This window comes from Aquila chrysaetos, chromosome 26, assembly GCF_900496995.4.
Source record: "Aquila chrysaetos chrysaetos chromosome 26, bAquChr1.4, whole genome shotgun sequence".
Classification (NCBI taxonomy): domain Eukaryota; kingdom Metazoa; phylum Chordata; class Aves; order Accipitriformes; family Accipitridae; genus Aquila; species Aquila chrysaetos.
The window spans coordinates 6,026,725-6,054,445 of NC_044029.1; the positions used below are offsets into that span (position 1 = coordinate 6,026,725).

Here is a 27,721-nt window from a genome sequence, read left to right on the forward strand (position 1 = left end):
TTTCTGTGTGCCCAGCACACACGCTCTGTGAATTGACACTACCATACTTTGTAGTCCCCAGCTGCCACATGTGCCCTTGCTACCAGTGGTTGCCTGCAAGGCTTCTGAAATCCTTCTAAGGCAGTTTCTGGCGTTGTCTTCTACAAAGGAGCATGTTATCTGCAGGCAAGCTAAGCTCAGAGTGAATACTGACTGCTTGCAAGGTCAGCGTAAGCAGCCAAGTTGATTTTGTCTGCCCAAATGTAGACATCTGTCATGTAAATGTACACATCTGAGTTGTTCATTCCAGGTTTCCATAATAACCAAAGGAGATAAATAGGCATATCCAGAGCACAGTTCACCTTATTTATCTCATGCTTGAGTACACGTCTAAAATAATCAGATTAATTCAGCCTATCTAATGTCATTTCTCCCTGTTGACCATAAAGGCAATCTAGGTGACTAGTACAATACACAAATCTTTTTTGTTAAAAGCTTGAGATATGACTCATATCTAACTCCAAATCTGGACTGGTCTGTGGGGTGCTAGCAGCCCTGTTAATAATCTGACCAAGTACCATTTAGATATCCACTTAAGACTCACTCTCTCCTAGCTACCAGCCTCTGAACACTGGACACAGAAAGGCTAGGGAAAAATCTCAAATTTTCAAGTTAGTATGGTTACTTTTTGCACTGTGATTCAAACTCTGGAGGGCTTGTTTGCATCTGCTGCACTTGGCCAACCACATGGTCCCAAATAATATTAGTTTAATTGAGATAGATCAGGGAAGATGGTGGATGATTCTTCTAACTTAATTCTGTCCTGACACTGGGGTTAACACAAATCCTGATATGAATTGCTTACAGAGCACTACTTTGGGATGTGATATCATGTTCGAGCACTCATCCTCTGCTGTGGACCTAATATTGTAAAATGGAGCCATAAATGTAGTGTAGGTTAAATCCCAGACAGGAATGAGCAAACAGAGGGAAAGTTTACTGGTCAACCTTCTTGACCAGCCTGAGCTCTACTACTTGCTCTGTAGCTATACATATACTGCAAAGTGGATGGGGCACACTTCAGGGGGAAACCTACATTTTAGCTATTTATCTGAGGAAACAAGTGAGTATGAGTTGTGAGAGGCTAATTCAGAGGGCTTGATCCAGCAGATGGGACTGGGAAAGGGACTACTTTGAAACTGGGTTTGGAACAGCAAGTTGGTAATGAGTTGGTAAGACTGGTAAAACTGTCAGCCTTAAAAGAAAAAAAAACTTCAGACATGTACCAAAGGCATGTACGAAAAATTGTATAAACTATCATAATATTTTGTATTTAAATGATCTTGTTGCAGAATCTCAGTGAATTCTATTTTAACTACAGACAATCTGGCTTTTCTTCTTTTTTTCCCAAATTGATACTTTATAGGATTTTTTTTTTTCTTGTTTCTATGGTATTTATTATCCAGCCATTTGCTTTCTATTCTGGGTTGAGCACAGAATGAAAAGCTTGAGTGCTGGGGCTAGATTACTACTTGCTGTAAATCAGGACAGTAGTATCCACTTCAGTGAAGTCACTGTTTATTTATATCATCTGACCTTTGAAATTTTATGATGTAGAACATTATGAAGAAACCTTTGGAAGGAAGTCCATTGGTTTGCTAGGCATCTTTGTGTTTATTTGTATTGACTTTCAAAATAAATGGATAGTATAGGGCAAAAAATGTACTACCAGAATTCAGTCACTTAATGTATTACAAAGGAGAAGGGAAAATGAGGACGGGCTGGACAGCTCCAGGCTCACTGAACAAATGGTAAATTCAAGAATACCATAATGGTTTCATTTTCACAGAATTTACAGATCTTTTCAATATTTTTATCCCTTTTCTTTGGAAGGCGTAGGTCCTACAGGTTAGGTACTACAGCACTCAGCATAGGCAGTATGTGTCTTGCATCTGCACAGATGCCCACACCTGTGGAAACCTACATTCAGTGATTTGCTCTATTGCAGACTACATCAAGGGTTCTTTTCTTTTTTAACATTCCCCCCTCAAAAAATATAGTCTGAGAGATTTCTTCTTTCAGACATGCTCAAATGGACAACTTGCCCACCAGTGTGCTTATTTACCACTATGTGAACTGCTTCCCATTTGTGATGTTATAACATCCCTATGGCAACTGCAGCACTTGCTTACATGGGAAAGTCATTTTAGGAAAGTATTGAATTTATTTTTAGCTTCTTTTACTGAAATCTAGCAGCTGGAAATGAAGTGAGCCAGCACCATGTTACTAGCCAGGGCTTTGTAGAAGAAAGAACTACTGGTTTCAATCATACTATTTTCACTATTACTTAATTATTTCTTTATTGTGCAGAATGCTTGAGTCCTCTCTCTGCCCTTCTTCAGCCATTAAAATCAATGTAGATTTTATCAAAGGGCCGATTGAAATTGAATTTGGAATTTAAGATGTCATGACACCACCATCATAATTATTCTTATTCTGATGTTTATTATTGACCTTAATTCCAAGATGCTTGACCATAACAAAAATGGAAAATCATAATTGAAATTGTGATAAAAATGTTTAACTGTGAAAAAGATACAAGAATAAGGAAAATTCCTTGTCTCATGAAAATGAATATAAATTTCTTCAGCTTGGGTCTGTCTCACAGGTTTGTATCTTTAGGATCAGCAATAATGAAGAAACAAAATCAGTTCAGAGGTCATTTCTGCTCTCCTGCTTGCAGGGCAAAAAAAATTGAATCTGTATTCTCTCTTCAGTGTGTATTGAAATAAAGGGAAAAGTAATGAAGTTAACCATGAACTTCACACCCCATCAAAAGCAGAAAGCATTAAAGTTCATGCTTTATTAATGGCAGAAGAGGAATTCCCATTTAGTCTTGCTGTAATCTGAAAGAGTACCGTTACTAAAATGACCAGCTTGCAAATCACAATTTCTAGTTATTTCTCTCTCCTGCCACCTGTATTAAGCCACTTATCACAGATACATGTGATTTAACTCTCTTCCCCAAGTGTTGTGAGCATATTTGCTGCATCCTATTTCACAGGGAGGCTTGGAATGCTACATAAACCAAACTGCTTTCCTGGAAAAGACATTAATGTGCCTGCTTGTGTATCTTCATAGGCAAAAAGGCACATACCGAACAAAAACTGTCAGACACTGTAGTGCTATAATGCTTCAAGGTTAAGGGCACACTCCTGGTCGCTGAATTCGTAGTGTCGAGGTGAGAGCTGACGATGCCGCGCAGCGATGGGAGGAAGGCTAGGCTCCTGCCTCAGGTCTCACAAGTGCTCTGAGCACTGAGACGCTTTAGCCAGCCCGCAAGAAGGAGTAAGGAGGAGGACGTGTCTGAAATCCTTTTTCATTGATGAACATAAAAAAACCTCCTGTGGCAGCAAGTTCCGAAAGTTCGATACCTGCTGTGTGAAGAAGTACTTTCTTCTAGCTATTTTAAGCTTACCTCCTACTAGTGTCATTGAGTTGCCCTCTGGTTCCAGTACTGTGGGATTTGGTAAACAACAGTTCTGCATTCACCTTACCCTCTGCCTTCATGAATTTTAGACCTCAGTCTGTTGTCCCTCAGCCTTCTCTGCTCTGAAGCAGAGCCCCAGCCCTTTAGTCTCTTCTCAGAAGATGGCACCTCCATCTCCCAGTCATCGTGCCTTGTCACTGGCCTTTGGTTTCCAGTTCCCCTTCTGGACCCCCGAGTCTGGATTTTTTTGACCCCCATCTTGAATCACCTTCATCAGGAGCTGACTGAGTTGGCTTGGCAATGACAGGAGTGTTATTAAGGCATGTCCGTCAACACATGGAAGATTTTCTGTCATTTTGGATGTTTAGCTTGTCTCAAACACTCAAGTTAAATATGGCTTTTTTGAGCCTTTCTCCTGAATTTAAGGACCAGCATGCTTCTTAAGCAACGTGAATGCTTTGCTGAATGCTTGCCAGCATGCTCAGAGCCTTGCAAATTGTGCATAAAATAACCATAATGATTTGATATACTTGAATCCTAAGAATAAATACACTTTTTTCTTCTTCTTTAAGCCCCCTCTATGTATAGATTTAGTGTGTTTCATAATGCTCTCAGCTTTTTTTTGGCAGCTGTGCTCCAGAACATTTTTGGCATGAACACTTACTTCTTGGCAGTAATACAAACTTTTATTAGACTATATATATTATTTCTTTTCAATTGTTCTGGTTTACTATATAAATGTGTGTGTCCCTCCCAGTTGTCTTTTAGTGGATTGTAGTCAAAATACTTAACTTCTTGCATTAACAGACATTAACAGGAATTTCCAGGCATATGCTTTTCTTGCATTCAAAGATCTACACATTTATCTACTCCAAGTGCTTTTGCTCATAAAGTGTAAGACAACCCTGAGAACAGTCATTTCTTCCTCAACTAAATTAGCCCAATATACTTTCTCTCTCTGCTTTTGCCAACATACTTGATCCTTTTCTGGGAGTATATATTATTGGGGAAAAAAAAAAGGTTTGATAGCCTCTTGTCTATTGATGGGCAATTTATTTAGATAATCAAAAAAATGCTCTATAGTGTCAGTTCTGCTGATAGTATTGGGAAGTAGATCGGTAAATATTAGGAAATGAACAAAACTATTCATTCACATACATAAGTACATTGTCACTTTTAATGAGTTTCATGTTAATACACCATATTGTGCAATGGCAGATGTAGTTGTCTTTCTGGACACTATATATTATATCTATGCTGTAACAGATTGCAGAAATTCAAAACTAGTCGTGCTTCTGATTAAAACAGTGAGAGTAAGATTTCTTGACAAATGCATATTGGGAGTTACTCATCTTCCCGTTAAAATCTATCTGCTTATACATTCTATTAGTTTATATATAATTTGCTTAATTATTTGCTGCAGTATTTCCCATGAATTACAGTTTAGCTGACTGTATAATTTTCCCAGCTCTTCCTTAAAAAGAAAAAGGTGGATCTGTTTGCCCTTTCCCCATCTTCTGGACCCTCAGTCATGCTCCGCAAGATCTAAAAAATACACATCTCCAATACTGGGACTGCTCAGCCCAGTTCCTAAAATATATCTGGGAATTATACTTAATATTATTGCCTTAAGAAACCGTCAACTCTCCTTTACTTGTTTTGCCTTGGACTTTCTCTGAGGGGGATATTAGTTTCCAGTTCCCCAGGGTTTATTGAAATCTGTCTTCTTAAGTCTTCTGGGTTTATTACACTTTTTCTTATTTTTCTTCCTACCTCAGCGATTTGGGATCACCATCACCACCCAAGTTGCATTCAGCCTTTGTCAGTTAGTCTGTAGTGAGGAGGAGAAAACACTCTTCTCCTGTATCCTTTACTTTCTCTGTCAAATCCTCAGCTCATTCCATGACTCTACTGAATAGTTTCAAAATTTCTCTCCCAACATATGCCCTTTTAATGTTCCTGTAAAACCACTCAGTCCTCTGAATCAGAGAATTTTGTTCCTTCTTTACAAAAAGTTATATCCACCTCAGCTCACTTGGCTCAATCAATCACCATAATCCTTAGTATGATATACTTTTTGTCTTTTGCTGTTAGGCAATGTTCTGGACTTCAGAGCAGATATGTGTCTTTGAGGTAGATGGCAACACTTCTTCCCTTTTCGGTGTCTGACCTTTTATATTAATGTAAATATTGATTGTATTGGTTTAAAATTTTGTGCGGTTTAATATTTTGTATTAATATTAATAAATATTGAATATCAATTAATACATATTTTCTATTTATTATTGTATTTTATTAGATTTGTTACCATTAATATCATATGAATTGTGTATTATGACCTAAGTATATGTATTGCATCATGAACTGTGTATTATGCCAAATAAGTCATACAGTTGATTAAATAGTAAGGCTTCCAGATCTAATTATTGATACCTCATATTTCTTGTCTGTAGACATCTAATATGATCAGCAAACTGAGTTTTCTGTTGTTTGGGAAGGGGGTGTCATGTCTAGAACAGCTAGGTTACCTTTATTTTTTTTTTCTCAAATCTGAACCACTGTAAATTTATACCACTAGTCTTATTTGTCCAGCCTCTTCTCTAATAGTGGACATTTTTCATCCCTGGTTAGCAACTGTATATTCAAAGCTGAATTAAAACCTTCCTCACTATGGGACAGATATACTTTTCAACTATCCTGATCATCAGCCCGATAACAACAGTGAGAAGCCAAAGTTAATACAACAAAAAGGTGTTTTCAATAATGGTAAAGTAAAAAAAACCCCATAATCAATAATATTATCAGAAACAGAATTTTACTCTTGAGGAACTAGTCATTAATTTCTTTAAAATTCTTAATTTAGAAATTGAAAATATTTTTTTTATACAGAAATCTGTGGAATAAGTGTGGGAGATCATAAGGGGGAAAGTCAGGGGATGAAATTACAATGGAATATATATTAGGAGGATTAATTTTAACCATTTAAAAGTAGTTGTGTAATCTAATCTAGCTGTGTATACTCCTCTGACAATTAATATAGAAAAGTAATCACCTCTACAGATGATGTCCTCCCATCCTGAGATACGTAAGCATCGTGAATCAGTCTCTGAAACTGCCTATCTTACTTTCTTAACTTCAGAATTAAAAAAGTAGAATGAGCAGCTCAGGCTGCATGCTGGCTTTTAGACAGCTAAAATTAGGTGGGATTAGTCTGGCCTAGTTATCAGCATCTCTGAGCAAAGGAAAAGAGAAGAGAAGATTCAGGTGTTCTGCAACAGGAGAAATTATAAGTAGGGAAAGATATTGGGGGCTATACAAGGAAAAGTGTGATAAACAAGGCAGTATGATAAAAATACTGCTTTCCATAAAGGAAAACAAGTGTGGATTCAGTGCCAGATGAGGAAATTCAAATGGAAACTCAAGAGCCAGGAAGTGGAGAGACCAAGACAGTTTGTACATGCTTGAAATGAAGTAAGGACCTAGCAAGAAAACTTGAGCCATCAACATGGGTTGAAGCACGACAGTGGTAGGTTGGAGGCAATAACGGTTTTCTGTGCAAAAGTAGAAAGCAGGGACAGAAGTCTGTGTGGATGGGGACAGGACTCCGTCTATGAGGGAACCAGGATTTGGTTTCGTTTTAGAGAAGGGATAGAAAAGATGGGAGAAGTAGGGAGGAGTGATAGGAAAACAGTAGTGAGGAACTACAGATGGAATAATTTTAAAAGCTTGAAAAAGTGAAACCTAAAGGAGGACTGAGGACCGAAAAGATCAAGTTGAAAGAGCGGAGGTGGCATGAAGTAGTTAGAGGATTTGGACAGATGGGCAATGCCATGTGCATACAAAAGGACTGAAAAATGCGGTGAGAACAGTCTGTGGCTTAGAAAGGAGCCATTTTTGACCTTGGGCAACTGAGGAACGTTGTCTTAGGGAAGAAAAGGCATCCAGGTTTCAGTATCAAGAGGAGATTTGTAGTTGAAGCCATCGGATAAGAACTGCCTCCCTTTTCAGAAAATAAAATTGCATATTTTTCAGCTGAAAACCAAGCTATTTTAGCAAAGTTATTTTGTTGTTAAACACTCTCTCAGTTCTCACAAAATGACTACAAATTGTATTATATTTTCATTACAAGATGCAATTCATAGTGATTTACTATTGGAAAACAATAACAAACAGATTGACTTCTTGTCTACTCCCATAATTTTACTTTTTATTTTTAGAGTACAATATTAATTAACATAATACTAATTCCCTTCCCCTCCTCTCCTTTTCAAAAAAATGCTGGAAGAGCCATGACATAACAGTCAAGTTTTTGCCCTGATTTGTCTTGTATTAAATGTTTTAAGATGTGCTACTGCAATTAGGACAAAATTACAGGAAGCTAAAAGACATGAACATAACTGATAAAGATATTATATTTAGACACAGAAAAAAGAAAATACAGCAAATGGAACACAATTTGTTTCATTTTTCTTTTCCAGTAAGGTGTAGGAGTTTTGCAGCATAAGTATTGAAGCAGAATCTAAGCCCTTTTTCTTTCTGTCAATGATGTTACAGGATTATTCTATTGAATATTAACTCTGAAGATGATCTTTATAGAGAAGATTTTTCAAAGGTACAAATTGGATTTCAGATGCCCAGGTTTTATTGATCTTTAGTAGAAACTGTGTAGAAAATCAGTCTCTTTACTTTTAAAAATCTTCCCAGTTTCTGCATCTGTGTGTGTATGTGTGTATATACAAATACATAGATATATACCTGTGGATATGTCTGTGTGTGTATACATATATATATATAAATGTGCTACCCTCAAAAAGCTATGGGAAAATCAATCTCTCAGTCAATCGGGAAAATTATTGTTATAACTGAATTGGAATAGAAGAATCACATTTTCCTTTTGACCTTTATTTGAAGTGGTATGGATCTAAAAGCAAGAACAAGGACATTTGGGCCATAAACTTCAAAAGATTTAATTAATAATAATAATAATAAAAGTAACAGGTAAATGACTGCCATATATTATGAGCAGAAGATCTAGTTTGCTCCCCGGATCATATCCATTTGGAAAGCAACTTGGGACAGATCAGTTTAGGCTATGAGAAATTTAGCCAGACAACTACTTGCATAACTTATTTGGCATGCATTGTTTTTGTAATTTTGTATATATTGAGATTGGATTTTCAGTACTTCTAGGCAATATGCCATTTAATTCTCTATGTAATAACCCTTAATACCTGGAAAGGAAATGGTGAGAGATCTTAAAATTTTTCTAGCTAGTACAATGCTGTTTCTGGGTAAAGTTTTCAAAAATCTGTCAGGGCAATTGCTCCTGTTCAGGGGGATAGGGCATGAGGATATTTCCTCTCAACTTCAGCATGTAAGAGTTCTTAATTAACATTTCTGTCTTGTCTAAAATAACGTATCTTTTTCTGCCTAGCTTCTATTTTAGTTATTTGGAGGTAGAATGATGTGATTTCACAATTAGTGCACTTTAAGAAGCAATCCATTTAAATAACATTTTACATGAACACATGACATTCAGTCTAATTCTAAGTATTAAATAAAGAGCAAATAAAAAACACTGGATGCTGAAACTGGGAAGCAAAGGTGCAGACTGTGTAACATAAGTAACTTTAGGTCCCTCTGCCATTGATCTCTTCAAAATGTACCGAGAGCTCATTCCTGAAAAGAAAAATGTTTCTATTGTCTGGTGTCCTACTTTTTACGCAGCCTAATTGAACAAAATAGTCTAAAATGGAACCCAACTATTCCTAGAGAGCACAGGGGAAGCATACTAGATTGCCATCAGGAGATGATTTTAATGACTTTAAAAGAACTTTTAATGTCACGAGTAGTGACAATTTTGCAATCAAATGTCCCACACCCAACCTCCCTTCCCATGGACTGTCAGATTTACAGATGAGTGATGACTTCAAGTTCCTGAAAAACTAGCTGTTTCCTAGCTTTTATTGCTATGACTTACATAAGAAAGAACAGATTCAAACTGGGTGAACTCAGTGAGTTATTTACACTAAAAGGATGATATTCTTACGGCATTTATATGTGTTTTGACTGACAGATTTTTGTGCTGCTCTCTTTGGACTCTGTTACACATTGTATTCCAGAGAACCTTGAGAAATTTGTTTCCATTATAGGCCAGAGAGATTAATCTAGACTGCTTGTGTTGTGTTAAATAAACCTTTGATGAAATTACTCAGACATTAATAAATTGTCCTTCAAGTGATCTTCTGTGGTGGTATCAGAGCAAAAATTACTGAGGTAATGAAAATGTACTTTTCACAAGAATGCCAGAAGGTAACACTGACTGAATTATTTTAGTTTTTTGGAATATTCCTGTCCAAATGGCGTGAATAATTTTGGGTAAAGACACCTAAATATGGGGGCTTTCTGCTGATGGAGACTGCCAATACTTTTGTTCAGAAAAACAGAAGCTTGGTATGATCAAGGTGGCATTGTGCAATCCCTGCTTTAAAAATAATCTCTTAGCATTGACAGATTTGTGAACTAACAAGCAATATCAAGGTTTCTGTTCTTAAGAGAGCAATTTGGACATTTGAGGATCTAAAAGCCATGAATTTTCTTCATCCTTATCAATCCCATTTCAACCAACTACATGAACAAAGAGTTAGAGAAGGCAAAACAGGGACTGTTAGGACTGGAAATTCTTCTGACTTTGGAGGGCTCAGATCCCAGGCACAGTCATGAGATTTTTTTGTTTGTTCACAAAAGGGTAGCGACATATAAATGCCTGAGACCCATCTTTACAAGGCATTTTACCTCCTAAAAAAGAATATTTTAAAGCAGTTTTTCAACCCAAGGATGCCAGTATAGATGGTGGAAATTCCTGAGCAATGTAGTATTAACAAGTAAAAAACCAGTCATATGATAACTTACTTTTCTTTAAGCCAAACGAGAGGTTCAGCAAGAATAAAATACGGTGTGCCAGAGTTACGCATAAGAGAAAGAAAACACTTCATTGTGCAAACTAGAAGAAAGAGCCACCATCCCTGCCCTGCCTACCTCGTGCAGGTGCTGCAGGGTTGCACCCTTGCTGGTGAGAACACGGCGCTGCTGTCCTGGTTTTAACTGGGATAGAGTTAATTGTCTTCCTAGTAGCTGGTATAGTGCTGTGTTTTTGAGTTTGGTATGAGAAAAATGTCCTGCCAGACCCCAGCCCTGGAGCAGCCGCCTTCTGCCCGGCTGTTCCCTGACGGCTTAGGGATACACTAAGAGAGAGAAAACAAACAGTATCCATTTTAATAATTTCCAGTCCTAAAGAATAGCCTAAAATACAGATATATTAGTCTGTCTACCTATCTGTCTATAAATAAAGCCTAATATCTGCCATATCACCCAGAATTGCCTGCAGGGGAAGCACTGTATGCCATAATAAGACAGTTTTTCAACATTCTGGCAGCACTTTTTCTTTGAAATCTCGGTATTTATTAGAATACATTTCCACGTACGCTAACACATCAGCATAATTCCATTTTTTTCACAGAAGTATTATTTCTTTCTCTTCAGTCTTAGTTCTTTCAAATTCACATTCAGGTCTGCTGCTAACATTCATATTTGCTGCATTATTACATGCTTAATGTACTGTAATGGCAGAGATGCAAAAATTTATCAGCCAGTCAGCATGCAGTACATATAATATATTTAAATTCCCTTTAAAAATAAGTTCTTTTCACTAGCAGAAAAATATAAAGCACTTTCTACCAATTTATAGACTAAATTGTTAAAATTAGTTATAACAACCACATTTGTTATAGCAAGGAACTCTGTGGGAAGCTAATTCAGAGATAGAATTATGAATTATAATTTAATTTGTGGAGAAACAAAAAGATATATTATGGGATGAACAAAGTGGGATAAACAGGGCTGCTGGCAATTACCTTTTTAAAACAAACCCATAAACTGCAGAGCTGTGGAATTTGTGAGAGCATCCTTCTACTTTACAAAAAAATTAAACTCAAGAGCTACCTTGCAACCTCATGCTCCAAAATAAAGAACGTTAAGTAACTTTTTCCGTTGGTGTTTGAAACAGAAAGCTAGTTGAACTCTTAAAATGTGTATCTATGTGTGCATGATATAAACAAAATAATATGCTTAACTAGAGGAGTGATTCCAAGACAGGAACTTTTTTTCATCCCTCTTGCTGATTCTCCTGCATTACTTTTCAGTTGAAGTTTCAGTTCTGCTATTTAGTAAGTGGTGTTTCTCTATATCTAGAGAAACAAAATTAAACTCTTTCAATCATTAAACTATCAGTTTGGTTGTTCAGGTCTTGTAAAAAAATGCCATTGAAAGTGAAAATACTTATAGAATCTACCATATTACTACTGTTGCAAACTATTTATTAAGCATGAAAACCATGCTTGGCTCTGTACAGAGTAAGGAGACATAAGCACTAATGCTGATGAATTCGTAGACTAATCATAATTTCTGTGACATATATGGGATCTTAACCTAGATTTTGTCCTGCTTATAATTCCTTTTGTACTTACTCAAATTATATCATGCCTGCAATAGTTAGCTTAAGTTATTTTTCAGGTCAGTAGTTCCTGAACTTATCTTCCAAAACTTCAGATATAGCTGTGCTTATTGATATTTTATCATGCTTACCGTAGCATGACTTGTTCTTCTTTCAAAACTTGTTTCTTGAAAACCATTTTTTCACCTTTTTTCCCTTGTTCTTTCATTGCATTCATCAGAAAAAGAACTATTTAAAACTTTTTCACTCTTTCATCATTTTCCCTCAACGGAAAAAAGAAAAATTAACATGAAGTCATTGTCAGGCAACACCTAAGACAGTTCTTTTCTTCCTTTTGCACGACAGCGAGCACAGCAGCTGTCTGGCAAGGGGTGTGCAAACCATGTCACAAGGAGCCTTTGCTCCAGGTGCAGTTTTGACCTCCTCGGTTACTTTCTTCCTCCTGAAGAAGCTGTGCAATTAACTGGATAGAAAGAGGGTGGGGTTTTTCAGTCTCTCATATTTTTTGCCCAAAAGCTGGTTTTTCTTCCTTCAGACTTCCATATTACTTTCTGCAGTATATATGTTGCTCTATATTGCCTGTTTTCCTTAGCTTTCAGCCTCTGTCCTGCCCTGTGAATTCCTTCATTTTGAGCATCCACATTTATTCTGCCCCTTTCTCCGAATGCTTCATTTACTTACATCAGTTATTTGCAGATTATTCTTGAGGTTTAAATTTGTTTCTCTGACCAATCCCCCCAAAGCCAGGAGGCACAAGTTCCATGATAGAGCCCTGCCAAAAATTAGGAAATTATTAATGCTTGCAAAATCACATATAATAACAAGTTTCTCAACACTATTGCTTATACTGCTCTTTGCTTTCCGATAAACAAGCTACCACCACAGACACTCTTTCAGTTTGAGGTGACAGACTTCAGTTTTTCCACTGTCCTCAGTTTGGAGCTCTATTTCTGTTAATTATTTCATTTCCTACCATATGAGTCACCTACTCAGACTCTAAGTGCTGGTTTGTTTTGCTGCTAACCACACTCACTTGTTGTCATTCTCACTAGCTTTCCTCCTTGCCACCATGTTTCATATATGCTGGGTAGTGACATGAAAGGGCTATGTGCTTCTAAAAGTTCTAGTGTCTTTATTACTTATTTACAAGGATGTTCTAACTACTGTTAGCAGAGCTCTGAGCAAAAAGATTGAGGCTTCCTCCAGGTAGTTCATCCAAGCTTTTTTCTACAAGTTCCTTACAAACTGTATCCAGAAATCCAAAGTGATCCTTTGGAGTTTGCTGTACATGCTTGGCTCCACCAAAGGTTATTACGAGATAAGCAATATTGTTTCCTCTGCAGAAGTGGTGTAGTCTGAAAAAGGAACAGACAACACCTAATAACTGTATCATAAAATCAAGGAACACGTAGTAAGGTACTTCACCATCTGTGCTTCAGTTAAAGACTGCCAAAAGTGCTTGAGGTATGTATGTATTATAGTTATAAACTATAAAATATTATTATATTAAATAATCTTGTAATACTATTTAAGTATATATATAAACACTTAAATAATATCTATAAAATAAAAACTATGAATATTTTTAAAATAAGAACTTATTATGTATGAAAAGTATGTGTATATATACTACCAAACTCTGTTTTTTTTTAAATATTAATAAGTAAAATCCATGAAATATAGGTACATGTGGCCATCTAATTAAAGAATGCAAAACATACTTTTATCCCTTTGCTTCCTGTTCTTCTCAGCTCACATGTACACATCTGACCCTTTTTTTATTCTCCTTCACAGGAAATGTAGGTCTTACAGAATATATGGCCAAGGGTTTCAGATTTCTATTGTAACTTCCGTCAGCTTTTCACTATGATAAGTAAAATTAGGCAAAATGTTCTGATACTTTCAAAAACATTTTTACATTTTCCTTATTAGTTGAAGTAAGGATGAATCAAGAAGTAAAAATAAATTCAGATGTTGGAGTTGGCATACCTTGCCTACAAATGGCTGTATTCATTCAGGTTGAATTAATTTAAGAAGATTTTGCCTGTTGCACTATTAAAGAACAATACACTCCAGCCCCAGTTTTGGGTGTTTTAACCCCTGGCACTTCAACTGCAGTGTACTGCTTTTCTTTTGAGTACATTAAAGAGGCATTAATCTCCATTGCCAATGCACAGACACACTAGCTGGCTCACATCATGGGTGTCAAGGTCATTTGAATTATCTTCCTATGTTTGCTTATAACCAGGTGGATAGCTACTCTTAGGTTAGTAGATAAAAAGTTAGGGATGCAGGAGTCAGTGCCATCTGTAGTCTTCTATGATCAGAAAAGAATGGAGCTCTTTTGCATATTCTGTACTAATGACTTGCAAGACACAGTCAAGGCCACTTTTAGCTCCTAAATTTGTAAAGCTTAAAGCAAGAAGAGATTTCTAAATGATCAAGTCAGGCTTGTTCCATACCTTGGGCCATTAGATTTGATGCATGTGTAGAATCCAGTGGAATCTCATGAAGGTTTAAGAACTTTCAAAGCTCATCTCATTTAATTTCAGCCCTTCTAACACAGTCTAGATTAAGGAAAAAGAAAACTTTATTCAAGCAAGAAGAATTCATTAAAAAAACCTGACTTTGATCAGGAGAGATGTTTAAGTCTGAAACTGCATGAGGTCAGTGACAGTTTGAAGACAGAGACCATATGGGGTCTTCAGCTAGGGGAATTGAAATGACTTTGCCTTGACTTTACTGTCCTCTTATCAGGGTGTAAGCACATACAGACTTTGAATAAACAAAGACATTGTTCCATAAGCACTGGGGCTAATTAAGTGTTTCTCTTCTCAGAGCTCATCATTATCATCATTAATTGAATTTGATATCAAGAAGGGGCCAAATTTGCCTGAATCCTTCCATGCATCAGGGGACTTCTAAGGGCTCTTTCCTGGTTTAATTCTTCGGTACCTTATCAGATATAAGTTCATATGGTAATTTTCCTTTCATTAGGACACATATTCCTCTACCCAGGCAGATTTTAATGACACACTTAAGAATTTCTTTGTGAAATTTCCACCTCTGTGTCAAATTAGTCTGAAATCAGTTAACAGTTCAAAAGTTATTAGAAGTTCAGGGACAGATGTGGCAGATAAACCTACTGTGATGAGACAGAACAAATATGAAAGTCTTCTTAAAGAAACACAAATTTAAAAGATAATAAAGGACATTTTTTCATTTATTAAAATTCCTGGGTAATGTTCTATTTTGATTTATGATTCATAAATCAGTATATTTTCCTTATCATTATCAAATAGTTATCCTTCTTGTTGCCGTAATCCAAAAATAGTCTTATAACACTAGTCATAACTAGAAGTAGTTGTGATTCTTAGGAAGGTCTAGTACTAGGTCAAGTACGTGGTGATATGTCATATTCTGTACAGAAAAATATTTAATTAGAATGCATTTTGAGGTTAGATTGGATGCTTTCCCTGATGTCTTCTAAAAACTTAATGAAATTTAGTGCCAAGAACTAATACTTTGAAACTTTCTTTTTGAATTTACTTGGCTAAAAGTTACAACTGATTCCTAGGCTGATATGGGAAAAAATGTTAATTTTGAGTCAATCCTAAAAGGAAAAGAAAATGCAGGAATACTTAAACAAGGTATCATTTTGACCATGTATTATGTTTATTGCCAGCTACAGAGATATGTACTATCTTACTGATGTCAAAACAAGAACAGACCTCTGTTAATTTTAGCATATGTAATAAAAATTCTTTTGTCAATCAGTCTTGTGTTTATTAAGGTTTATTTGCCTTAGGAAACTGCAGGAAACAATAGGAAACTGTAGAAACTCCCCAAAGTTTCTTCAGTGCTGTTATACAGTTCCTCTCTTTGGGGGCCACACTAGAGAACTGTCTACTTGGCAATTTGTCTGGTTTTATGTATTCCATGTACTATTCAATAAATACAGGTGTGGAATTTCTTACTGAATAATTCCATAATGATCTTTGGAAACATTACCCCTTGGGTAATGGCAATAGCTTATGACAACTATTCATATTGAAGACAACTGTTTAATTAAAGGGAAATTCTAGGGTTTTTTCCTTTAAGGAGGATGCCTGGCAACCACAAGTTTCTGAATATTAACATAAGACACTTACTCTTTAATATAATACATCAACAGTAATGAAAGTACATCCTGTAATTGAAGAAATGAGCCACTGGCAGAGTGAGAATTAGCCTGTATGAATAGCAAGAGGCAGTGAAATGAGAAACATATTTCTTACTGCTTTTATTAAATTGAACAGTCAAACAGTGGCACTTTGAATGTTTGTACAATTCCTTTTAAAGATGAGATAGCAATATCTAACTTTCATTCTTTAAATTTTGCATCATTTCCTTGGTGCCACAGTTTTATTTTGTAGTATAGAAATACATGTTACATCTTCCATGGTTTTCTTATATGTGTGTTCCCGGCTTCTGCAATTTATCTGGGGCCTTCCTCTCTTTAATACATTTTCTTAAACCTCAGCTCTTGGAGATGAGGAGCAAAAACATAATTCCAGTTTTTAGTTAAAAACTAAAAAAAAGTACTCTTGGCTGAAAAAAATAGTTTGAAAGTGTGCTATGAGTACACATACAGCCTCAAAACCCAAAAGGAAAAAAAAAAAGGGGTTGGCATTTTTAAATTATATTTTGGATGTGTTGAGGATGGACTTAACCCATGATTTTTGAGTGTCTGGAGTTGGGAAAACCGTAAGATTATCTGTCCCCATCAGAAGGGAGCTCCCCATCAGAGAATAACTGTGGTTGCTCCATTCAACTATACTCCGATTCTTTGAGATGAAGCTTTACTGTAAGAGCATGTTGTCTCTGAAAATCAATTTTATCTTTTTTATAAGAAGCAATGTAAGGTGCAAAAGAGAGAATTAGAATGTCCTTGAGTATTTGGTTCATGTATTGGTGCCCACCAGTTAAGGCAGGGAAGCGTAATAAGAATAACCAAGGCAGCTATTTTGAGTATCAGTATTAAAACCAATGTAGATGAACTCATACAACAACAGAAAGGAAAAGGCAGGATAACTATTATGATACATATGTAAATACATCAAACAAGTCCCAAGAGGTTGTAGTGATCTGCTGAGGAATATGTTATTTGGGTTTTTTAAATAATTATCTCACTTCATCTTCAGATGATGGAAAGACACATCAAGGACTCTGTAACATATTTTTAAGTGCTTTATTGTAATGCTTATTTCCCTTTTGTTTTTGCATAATGCTTTTGAAGAGAACATTTCTTTCTACTGTAGATAGGATTGTTCTATTGTCACCTTGCCAGCTGATGTAAAAACATTTCTAACAAATACTCAAAATTAGGAACCGGAGAGGAGTGGCTTGCAGACAGGTATAATACAGCAGGAGAAAAAACCTTCTGGACCTTAAGAAAATATTCTTTTACACAATATTTATATACAATACTTGAATGAGCGGGAATTCTGCCATCTTATCCACTGGCTGCAGAAGAGGACAATATAACAATAAAAAGAAGCATTGAGAAGTTTGTTAAAGGAAAAGTGAATGAAAATTCCCTTTCATGGGCTCTGCTGCCATGATTTGCTATGGACAAGATCACGAACTAAACCTTTTTTCTCCTCTGTTGGATTCATTTAGGAACAATTTCTTTTAAGTCAGTGCTCTTGCACTGATTTAAACCTGTGCAAGCTGAGAACAGCTCTCTTCAAGTCATTAAATCAGGAGCTTGGACCCACTCGCACTGTTTTGGTGAAGCAGAGAGGCAAGAAGGAGCTCACCTGCACCGCTGAGAGTTGTCTCCAACACGAGACAGTGCTCCATTGCTGCCTCGACGCGGTTCACTTGTCTGAGTCACTGCTACGCCCCGTTACACCATTTATGTCCACCATTACACCCCGTTACACCATTTCTGACCACCACTGGAGTATTGGTTGACTTCCCTGCTACAGGGCACTCTCCCACACGGCTCTGCTGGGTGCTCTTCCACAGCATCCACATAGTCTTGGGCAAAAGGGAAAGTTTAGGCAAATGGCAGCAAATACTCTCACATACATTGTCCTGCCACAGTTTCCTCATCACTTTTTCTGAGTATATCCTACAAGGTGTTTGGGATCTTTCTCCCACAGTTTGTTGGTCATTTTCCTTGGTCCTCTAGCTTTGACTTTGAGTTCTTCTAGGACTAAATATCCGCTTCTAAAACACCAGTGCCTGATCAGTCCTTCTGTTGTAGTGATCCTCTTTGGTTCAGTCTTTCTAAAGGAATTTGATCTTTTTTTTTTTTTTCCTTTCCTGCTCAAGCCTTTCCACAATCCATGTCTTTTTTTCTTTTTTCTTTTTTCTTTTTTCTTTTCCTTTTCCTTTTTCCTGTTTTGTTCTTTCTTTTCTTGTCCGTGTTATTGTTTGTTATTTTGTTTTCTTTTTCTGTGGCCTTGTCATTTTTCTGTTGTGCTTGGTCTTTTTCGGGTGCTTTTTATTTTCTTTCTCTTTTTCTTTCTCTTTTACTTTTCTTTCTCTTTTTCTTTCAGAAAATTTGAGGAAAAAGGAAAACAAATGAAAACAGCTTCTTTTAATTTTGGTCAAGCCAATGTCCCAAGGTGGTTTCACCTGAATAGGGCAGTACTGAAGGACAGTTAAACTGTGTGCTGTTTGTGATCTGCCCGCTATGTGACCCTACTCAGATAGATGATGCCCCATACTAAAGCCAGCCCCTAATGGAAACCAGCATGTGTTAATTGCTCCAGAATATTCACAGGACATAGAGTTCCAAGAGGAAGGTCTTTCCACGAGCTCAGACTCTGGCTTTTGCTGGTAAGCAGATCATACAGCTCAGGGCAACCCCAGCTGCAGGAGCGGGCACCGGAGACGCGGCTCTGGGGTTATAGAGAAATGAGAACACAAGGCGACACAAGAGCACTCTGCAGACCCTAATGCATACAGAGAGTCTCTGTGCTGGCCACATTCCTGTGAGGGGTTGGAGGTTTTTAGTAAAAGCACTATTATGAACCAGTGGCTGGTTTAACACTCTTCTAAAATCCACGGGCGTATAAGCAGTTCACATTTGGTTTAAGGAAAGAATGGCCCTTCAATGTGGTTTTCAGCTGAGGTTCAGAATCCTGATGGTTTGGAGTTTATTATGATAGCTTAATATAAAATATGTACATAGGCAGGGAAATTTCTACTAGTGTTTACAGTGGAACTGAAAATGAAGCAGAAATTAAAATTAAGGCAGCAAAAACTAGGAAGAGATCATAGACTGATGGCCACTGGGTGAAGTCTGCTGAGGTTTGCTACCCAGTGACTGGCATATACAGGGGAATGACTGTTTCTAGAGCATCAGTTGGACTGCTAGAGCAATGCATAATAAACCAAATATTACTTATGAAGCACCAGGTATGCAGTAACAAAAGGGATTGCTTGTGAATTAAGGAAACAGTAACTCCTGAGCCAGGGTTACAAAAAAGAAGCCCAAACCAAAAATTGTTAAATGAACATTGTCATTGTTTTTGCAGCGAAATGAATGAAGTCGAACACATATTAAAAATCTGCCAGCAGCGTTGCTATCTAGCAAGGTTGTGGAGTGGGGTTCATAGGGTGTATCAACAGAAAATACTTTTGCCTATATTTCAGCATTTATTGAAAATACCAAAAATTTACATTTGAATATGTATTCTCAAAAACTTTCCCATGTTAAGAGAAACACCAAGCCATGATTTTTTTTCTGGTAAATTAAAAAAAGAAAGATTCATGTGGGATGAATAAAGAAGCTATTGGCTTTCATCTTTACCAGGAAGTTATTATATAAGTTTCACTGGAGAACAGAAAAGAAGGTAAACACTTTAAAATAGATGATATTTTGGAAAGTGCTTTATGCCAGTGTATGTTAAGAAAATGGGGCCCCGATGCAAGCAATGCTGCAGTTTGACAGAACAGGGGCATATTCCATTAGCACTAGTCATTTTTAAAGAAAACATTCTTTCTTTCTTTCTTTTTTTTAAGAAGTAAGTGCAAGCTGTCATGTTCAAAAGACTTACTGCATGAGCATCTCCTATATGTTCTCTCTACCAGGACGGCTGTCATTAAGGATTGCCAAGGAATCCAGGTGGAGTTAGTTTCTTCTACTGAAGAAAAAATATGAAAGATGCCATCTACCCAAACTTGTCTCTGCTCTGACTTTACTCCAGATTGGAGGTGAAAAGCCAGAAAAGCTTTTACTGTTTTGTGATAGAGGCAGACTTTACATAAATGTCACACATTATTTCCCCAAGTTTCCAAGCTGAGATTTTTAGTCATGTGCAAAAAATCAATCAGTGTAAGGTTCATATGCTACTCTCTCTTTTGTGGAGGAATAAAATGAGGAAAAAAGATTGTATACCAACAGAAGTCTTTAATTTAAAAAAATCTTGGCATCAGTTGCTGAATAGACAGCACTGAGCTTCTAAATATCTTAGCTATCCCCAAAAGCATGAACATGTGAAGTGAATGACCATACCTAACTTATTTATACCCTAATATCCAAGAAACACAGTTGGAGAAAATATCAAATTAATAATGATCTATTTCTTTTTTCACATGCTTTTCATAACGAGCCTTTTCTGCACAGGTGGCAACTTTGCTATAGACTGTGCATTAATATAATCACATCAAACAGAGACTGAAACTTTTAAATAAAGAAAATCATGCTGTTGTTTTCTTTTTCCAGAAATATAACATTCTGGAGGCCAAAAAAAAAAGCTAATTACCAATTTAAAATCAAGGGTTTAGACTTTGTACCAAGATAATTATATCTAGTCTCACTGTCTTTGCTCACAGCTGAATGCATTTGTTACAATAATCTCCTTTACTTCACAAGAAGGTGTTGAAGATCTAATCAATATTTTTAGCAGAAGAGGTGAGCCTCTGGGGTTTTTAAAAATGTACTTGTATATGCTTATTGAAAATGCCTGCCCAGTGCTGAAGACATTATTCAAACTTCAGTCAAATATTTAAACTTCACACCCAGTTTAAACAAAAAATTCAGGAAAAGAACTTCACATGACTTTGTTTTGAAGTTCTGGGATCTTACAAGGGTGGTTGTTGTAATACCCATTTTCCACGCGACACAAAGTGTCTACATAGAGATAGCGAACTTCAATGGGTAGGATTCAGCTCACTAATTCTAGTCATCTAAAATGTGAGTCCAGCCTAAGTTAGTCATGTACTTTCCGCTGTATTTTATACAGAGGTTTGGGCACCGGCTGAGAGAGACTCTTCTGGCCTTGGGGACAGTTGTAAGACAGGAGACGTTGGCTGTGCTCCAGAAATGACCAGTGGCCATGGAGGCAAATTATGAGTCTGAATCTAGAAATAAATGAATTAAGGGTAAGAAGAATTCCAGCCCACATGATTAGCTTAGGGTGAGCTTTTAACTTTCAGATTAATAAAGGGCAAGATCACCCGCACAGCCTGGGGGTAATTACGTAATGTAGGAGCTGCACAGCATTATGACTGAATTTGTTTTCTTGTAAAAGGGCATATAACCATACACATGCAAATATATGTGTGAGGGTATAACTCTGCTTCTAAATAGCAAGATAAGGGTAGCATTTTAAAGTAATATTTAACCATACATTCAAATTTGTTCTGTTAGAGGTAAAATAAAAGGAACCTTATTTGGTCCTTAACTGCAAAAATAGTCTGCAGTTCCCCCATTTTTTACCCCTTTGATCATTCTTTACTATGGGACTTTGCTAGAATAAAGGAGCTATAACTGATGGACCTCTGCAGTTTAGCAGGTACAAGAATGACATAATAACACTCGAAGCGAGTTGGTGTAACAGCTGCTCCTTATGCCATAATCTGAACTATACCCTTGGGTGAAACCTGTTGTCTTGGTGCTACCTTCCCACATTACCACCACCCTTTCAGATCTCTCAAATGTCAAATCAGCTAGAGCTGAGAAGCTGTAGTTCTCTGTCTATCATTGCTTCTAATGTTCTGTCTTGTCTGTAATTATCTTAAACATTTGCTGAAGGAAGGCTAATGTTATGAGCTTGCCAGAGAAGTACATTTAAGAGAAAGTAACTCTTCCATTAAAAAAATTAGGTGAATCACTTGAACAAAAGGAAAACAGTAATAATCATCATCAGAAATTTTCACATCAAAGTTAATGGGAAGTTTACAGACAAAATCCCCATGTGGCTTTGAAGATCTGCTTTCTGGGATAGCAATTCTGCTGAATTCAATCAAATTGCTTCTATTTAGAACGCTTGTATTTTAATGAGTGTACTATTGCTTTACGTATTTACAGGGTCTTTTTTCCCCCGCTTACATTTTTGAAGCACGATTATTTAGGAACAAACAATAAACCTATGCCCATATTAATGACTAGTGATTCTCTGAGTTGTTCAGTGACCCTGGTGTAACTACATATCCAAATGACAGTAAGTCCCTGTGTAGCCCATAGTTTATTAAACACAAGGAATGCGTTGGAAAAGCTTCAGGCTGGCTTTTCAGCAAGCGCTCACAGGGTTAACTCTTTTAACAAGTATGACTGTTCAAACTAGCTAATTTAGTAATGGCATTTGTTTTGTGTAAAGTGCAAATGCCTCCAAAAGCTAAATACAGATGTTATCATTATTTACAGTGACTGATATATTAAACAAAATATTTGGCTTTGAAATGTCTTTGCTTTTCAGTCAGTATTACTTACATTAGATTTTTCAATCCAGTTTTCTATAGTCCCATTTTTAGAGGTGCTGAGCCATAAAATGGCTCCTCCAGAGGCCAGTGAAAACTCTGATTACATGACACCAGTAAAGGTCTGACCACATGCGTAACTAAATAAGTTTTTATATGTTTAAGTTCTGTTGTTTGTATCTGAAAATTATGGCCTAAGATTGCAACATCAGAAAGTGATTTCTCATAAAAAATTCTTCTGGTCATTAGTGAACACAGATAACTCATTACAATAGCAGTTAAGAATTTCTGTTTTGCTTAGCATCTTCCATCAACAGAATCTGATGCACACACAGATGTGCATCGCACAGCTAGCTGACTCTTTTTCAAAAGAATTTTCTTAGTTTTCTGGAGAAAAAAAATAACACAAAGTCCCCAAAGTGCAATAATTTTCTCTGTTATTTATATCTGATGCAAAATTATTGCCTAACACCTCTCCTATATACAAATGCATGATCATGGTCCCTCACTGAAATGCCACTCTCTCCAGTCATTACAGCTGCTTAATGACACATAGCATTTCTATAGAAGTAATTAGCAAACACAGGAATCACATGGCTGAAATTACAGTGAAAGTAAGTGGATGGGATGTAGCTATTTAAATGTGGATTTGTTAATAACACCACAGTGTTTTGTTTTTCATATTTTCCTCTTACTTCATAACAGGACAGTTTGTATTTTACAAGCAGTGGTGTTCTTGAATAAGAATGCTTTTGTAGATGAATTTATCACATACACCATGAAAAAACTACACAGCAAACTATTGCTGAAATAATTTTGACAAAATTAGGTAGATATGGATGATCCAGCTCATTTAAAAGAAAATAGTACCAGGGTAGGCATGTTTTTTTGTTAATTAAACTCAAAGAAAGACCAGTTTTGCATAATTTCTCACTTTTACAGTCCTCCTAATTTACCTTGTTGTCCTGGAATATCCTATCTTCCTAAAGGACAACTTTCTTCTTTCACTGCTTCTACTGCCCAAACCCACAGAGGGGAGGATGGGAGTGAAATGTGAATCATTATTCTACCTAGGGAACGGTGCAAGGAATGAGGGCCCTTTTGCTTTCTTGAGGAGATTGATAATTTATCTGGTTATTCAGCCCTCTTTCCTTCATTCTTGCTTTACTTCACATGAAGTCCTATTGCAGTGCAATATAATAGCAAAAGCTTTTGCTTATCTAATTTATTTTATTTTCTTCCGTATTGCAACTAATGTTAGAATTTCTTCTAAATAAAAACATCTTGAGTTCATACTGTGTTGAATCAATCTTTATGTGAATTCACATGCAATTCACTTCATCAAACTTTACTCATCTGAAAGTTAGACGTGACATCAAATCTAGGATGGTCATCTAGGCTCCATCTGCATTTAATTGAGAGGTAGGCATCTCAAGAGGGCCATTCATCCCACAAGGCCAAGACACTTGTATTAAGATGGTATGGAGGTGTTTCAGCTGCAAATGGAGCCTGCTTGATTAGATTAGATTAAATGTTTGCATAATTTATGGGTAAAACCTGGTGAGATTAATACCATTCCATGTCAAAAGCTTGGGTCTTTCCTTCATGAGAATTAATGGGATGTGTTACTTATTAGAAACTCAAAAAATGCACAATCTAATGTGAAAAAAAAAATAAAAACAAGAAAGAAAATAATCTCTTAATAATATTTTTAGTATGACACCCCTTTGTTCTGGTTCAAATAAAAGTTTTAGTATATGATATTACTTTTTGTCTTTCCCTGTTGGGAAATATTTGTTTCAAAAGACAGTTTTCCGAATGTCAAACAGCATATGCGACAACCGGGACACTTCACCTACAGCTGAAAAGCAACCTGTCAATTTATCATTCAGTTACTGCATCCAAGCCGTTTCCGCTGGGATTATTTAAAATAATATTCAGGGACAAATATGTCATTAAACTAAGCAGCCACTAACATGAAAAAAATAAGTGTGTGGGAATATAAACAAGTTACTTATCTCTGAAGGATGCATGTTTAACATTTCAACGTGAGGCTCAAATGTTAATAGTTTTCTTTATCAAGTAGGGTTCATAAATAGCAACCTGTTAGTTGTGGGAAACTGTATACTGGATGTGACACTAGCCAAGAAGCAAAAGGAACAATTTATAAGGCATGATTTGCAATGGAAAGTGAGCATGTCCAGAGGTAGATTTCATACAGATAATACCTTCCTATCATATCTCGCAACTACAGCTTGACTCAGTAAATCAGTGCTACCAAAAAAAGCAGAGGAAGTAAGGCAGTTTGTGCTACGTCATTACTTAGAGATATTAGAAAGAATCTTTACCTTACAGTAGAGCCTAATGCACTGTTCCTCACAGTCTAACTTTTAGCCATCTGCCCTCGGAATAGCTCTGCTGCCTTGCATGACATTCAATATTTGACATGCCTTCAGTGATACAGTCCACAGGTTTTCATACATACCAACCACAGGCTGTAGAAAAGGATGTTTCAAAGTGAAAGTGCATACAGAAGTGTTATTATAAAATGCCTAAGCTGTCCTGACATATATCATATAAAATGTAGGCCAGAAAAAAACATCAAATCACATTTTTGTGTAATCCCCTTCATGTATTGCTTTATGAAGTGATCTCAGTGAGTAAGAGATTAAACATGCCTCTACAGCTCTGTGTGTGAAGTAACTTGCACAGAGTGGTCACAGTGGTAACGGATACAAAATGAAGAGCAATTCATGAATGAGTTCTACCCTTGCTGAGCAATGACTGGATAAGCCATCAAAACAAATGGTACACACTTTGCCTTTGTTCCTATGTGGTCTTGGAAAGTACCACTGCACAGAATCATAGAATCACAGACTGGTTTGGGTTGGAAGGGACCTTTAAAGGTCATCTAGTTCCAACCCCCCTGCCATGGGCAGGGACATCTTTCGCTAGACCAGGTTGCTCAAAGCCCCATCCAGCCTGGCCTTGAACACTGCCAGGGATGGGGCAGCCACAACTTCTCTGGGCAACCTCTTCCAGTGTCTCACCACCCTTATCACAAAAAATTTTTTTTCTTATGTCCAATCTAAATCTATTCTCTTTCAGTTTAAAACTGTTGCCCCTTATCCTGTCACTACAGGCCTTGGTAAAAAGTCTCTCTGTCTTTATTACAAGCCTTTATATATTGAAAGGCTGCAGTAAGGTCTCCCTGGAGCCTTCTCTTCTCCAGGCTGAACAACCCCAACTCTCTCAGCCTGTCTTCATAGGAGAGGTGCTCCAGCCCTCTGATCATCTTCATGGCCCTCCTCTGGACTCGCTCGAGCAGATCCATGTCTTTCTAAAGGTGGGGGCCCCAGAGCTGAACGCAGTACCCTCACCAGAGCGGAGCAGAGGGGCAGAATCCCCTCCCTCGACCTGCTGGTCACGCTCCTTTTGATGCAGCCCAGGATACGGTTGGCTTTCTGGGCTGCAAGCGCACATTGCTGGCTCATACTTAGTTTTTCATCCACTAATACCCCCAAGTCCTTCTCCTCAGGGCTGCTCTCAATCCGCTCATCGCCCAGCCTGTATTTGTGCTTGGGATTGCCCCGAAGCATGTGCAGGACCTTGCACTTGGCCTTGTTGAACTTCATGAGGTTCACACAGGCCCACCTCTCAAGCCTGTCCAGGTCCCTCTGGATGACATCCCTTCCCTCCAGCGTGTCGACCCCACCACACAGCTTGGTGTTGTCGGCAAACTTGCTGAGGGTGCACTCAATCCCACTGTCCATGTCGCTGACAAAGATGTTAAACAGCACCGGTCCCAATACTGACCCCTGAGGAACGCCACTGGTCACTGGTCTCCACTCAGACATCAAGCCATTGACCACAACTCTTTGAGTGTTACCATCCAGTCAATTTTTTATCCATCCGGTGGTCCATCCATCAAATCCATGTCTCCAATTTAGAGACAAGGATGTTGTGCGGGACAGTGTCAAATGATTTGCAGAAGTCCAGACAGTTGCTCTTCCCTTATCCACCAATGTTGTAACCCTGTTGTAGAAGGCCACCAAATTTGTCAGGCATGATTTGCCCTTAGTGAAACCGTGTTGGCTGTCAGCAATCACCTCCTTATTTTCCATGTGCCCCAGCACAGTTTCCAGGAAGATCTATTCCATGATCTTGCTGGGCACAGAGGTGAGACTGACTGGCCTGTAGTTCCCCAGGTCTTCCTTTTTTCTCCTTTTTAAAAATGGGGGTTATGTTTCCCCTTTTCCAGTCAGTACGTACATCAACAAAAAAATATAATGTGCTAATATACTCTGGGGAGAAAAAGCCATGCAAAGTCATTTCCAAGCAGAAGGCAAGAGAAGAAGATCATATTTTCCAGAACTAGAAATAGCATATATTGCCTGATTTAATCTGAATTCAGGGAGCCACAGTACTGATTTTTTTCTGCAAATGGTGCTTATCCAGAAAAAAGGAAACAAGTAGTAGTTGTGAGCTATCACGGGAACTTCTGCAAAAAATCTGAATTCAAATCTTGTCTAGGTAATAGCAGAGAATGATACTGTTGGTTTCATCTTATTCTTTCTATGGAAACAGTTTAACAAAGTTATTTCAGCATGCTTAGCAGAGGGGTTATGCATAGAGTCCTTCAGGCTGGGGATACTGCAGCAGGAGTGTGCAGAGAAGCAAGCGCTGCAATGTTTTGCATTTTACCAGGTTCAGTCTTCTGAGGGAAATGCAAAAAATTATCTCTTTTATGACCGGTGTATCCTGGGTATATTTTAAACAAATATCTCACCTGAATAATAGACAACAGAGAAAAAAGACAATGAGCTGAAACATGACTCATGATGATAAGGTAGGTTTTAGAGAGTACCAATTTAATGTGTCTGTCTGGTGGTGGGTGAGGCTGTGGGTAGAGAAAGAGAGAGAAAGAGATTTGTATCTCTCTGCGCCCAAAAACTTAAAACTAATGACCTGCAGTGTGTTGCATGAGTTTATGCAGAGATACTTGAAGCATCTGCCACTTCTATAAGGCTCTGTATAGGTGC

The 27,721-nt window shown here is 37.3% G+C and overlaps 1 long non-coding RNA gene across 1 annotated transcript; it reads left to right on the forward strand.

The window, feature by feature from the left end:
• The first annotated feature begins 6,709 nt into the window (after positions 1–6,709).
• Positions 6,710–20,716, forward strand: LOC115336365. The gene is made up of 4 exons (XR_003921736.1): positions 6,710–6,995; positions 8,024–8,081; positions 10,601–10,734; positions 20,070–20,716. It is a non-coding gene; the product is annotated as an uncharacterized LOC115336365 (long non-coding RNA).
• The last annotated feature ends 7,005 nt before the right edge of the window (positions 20,717–27,721 follow it).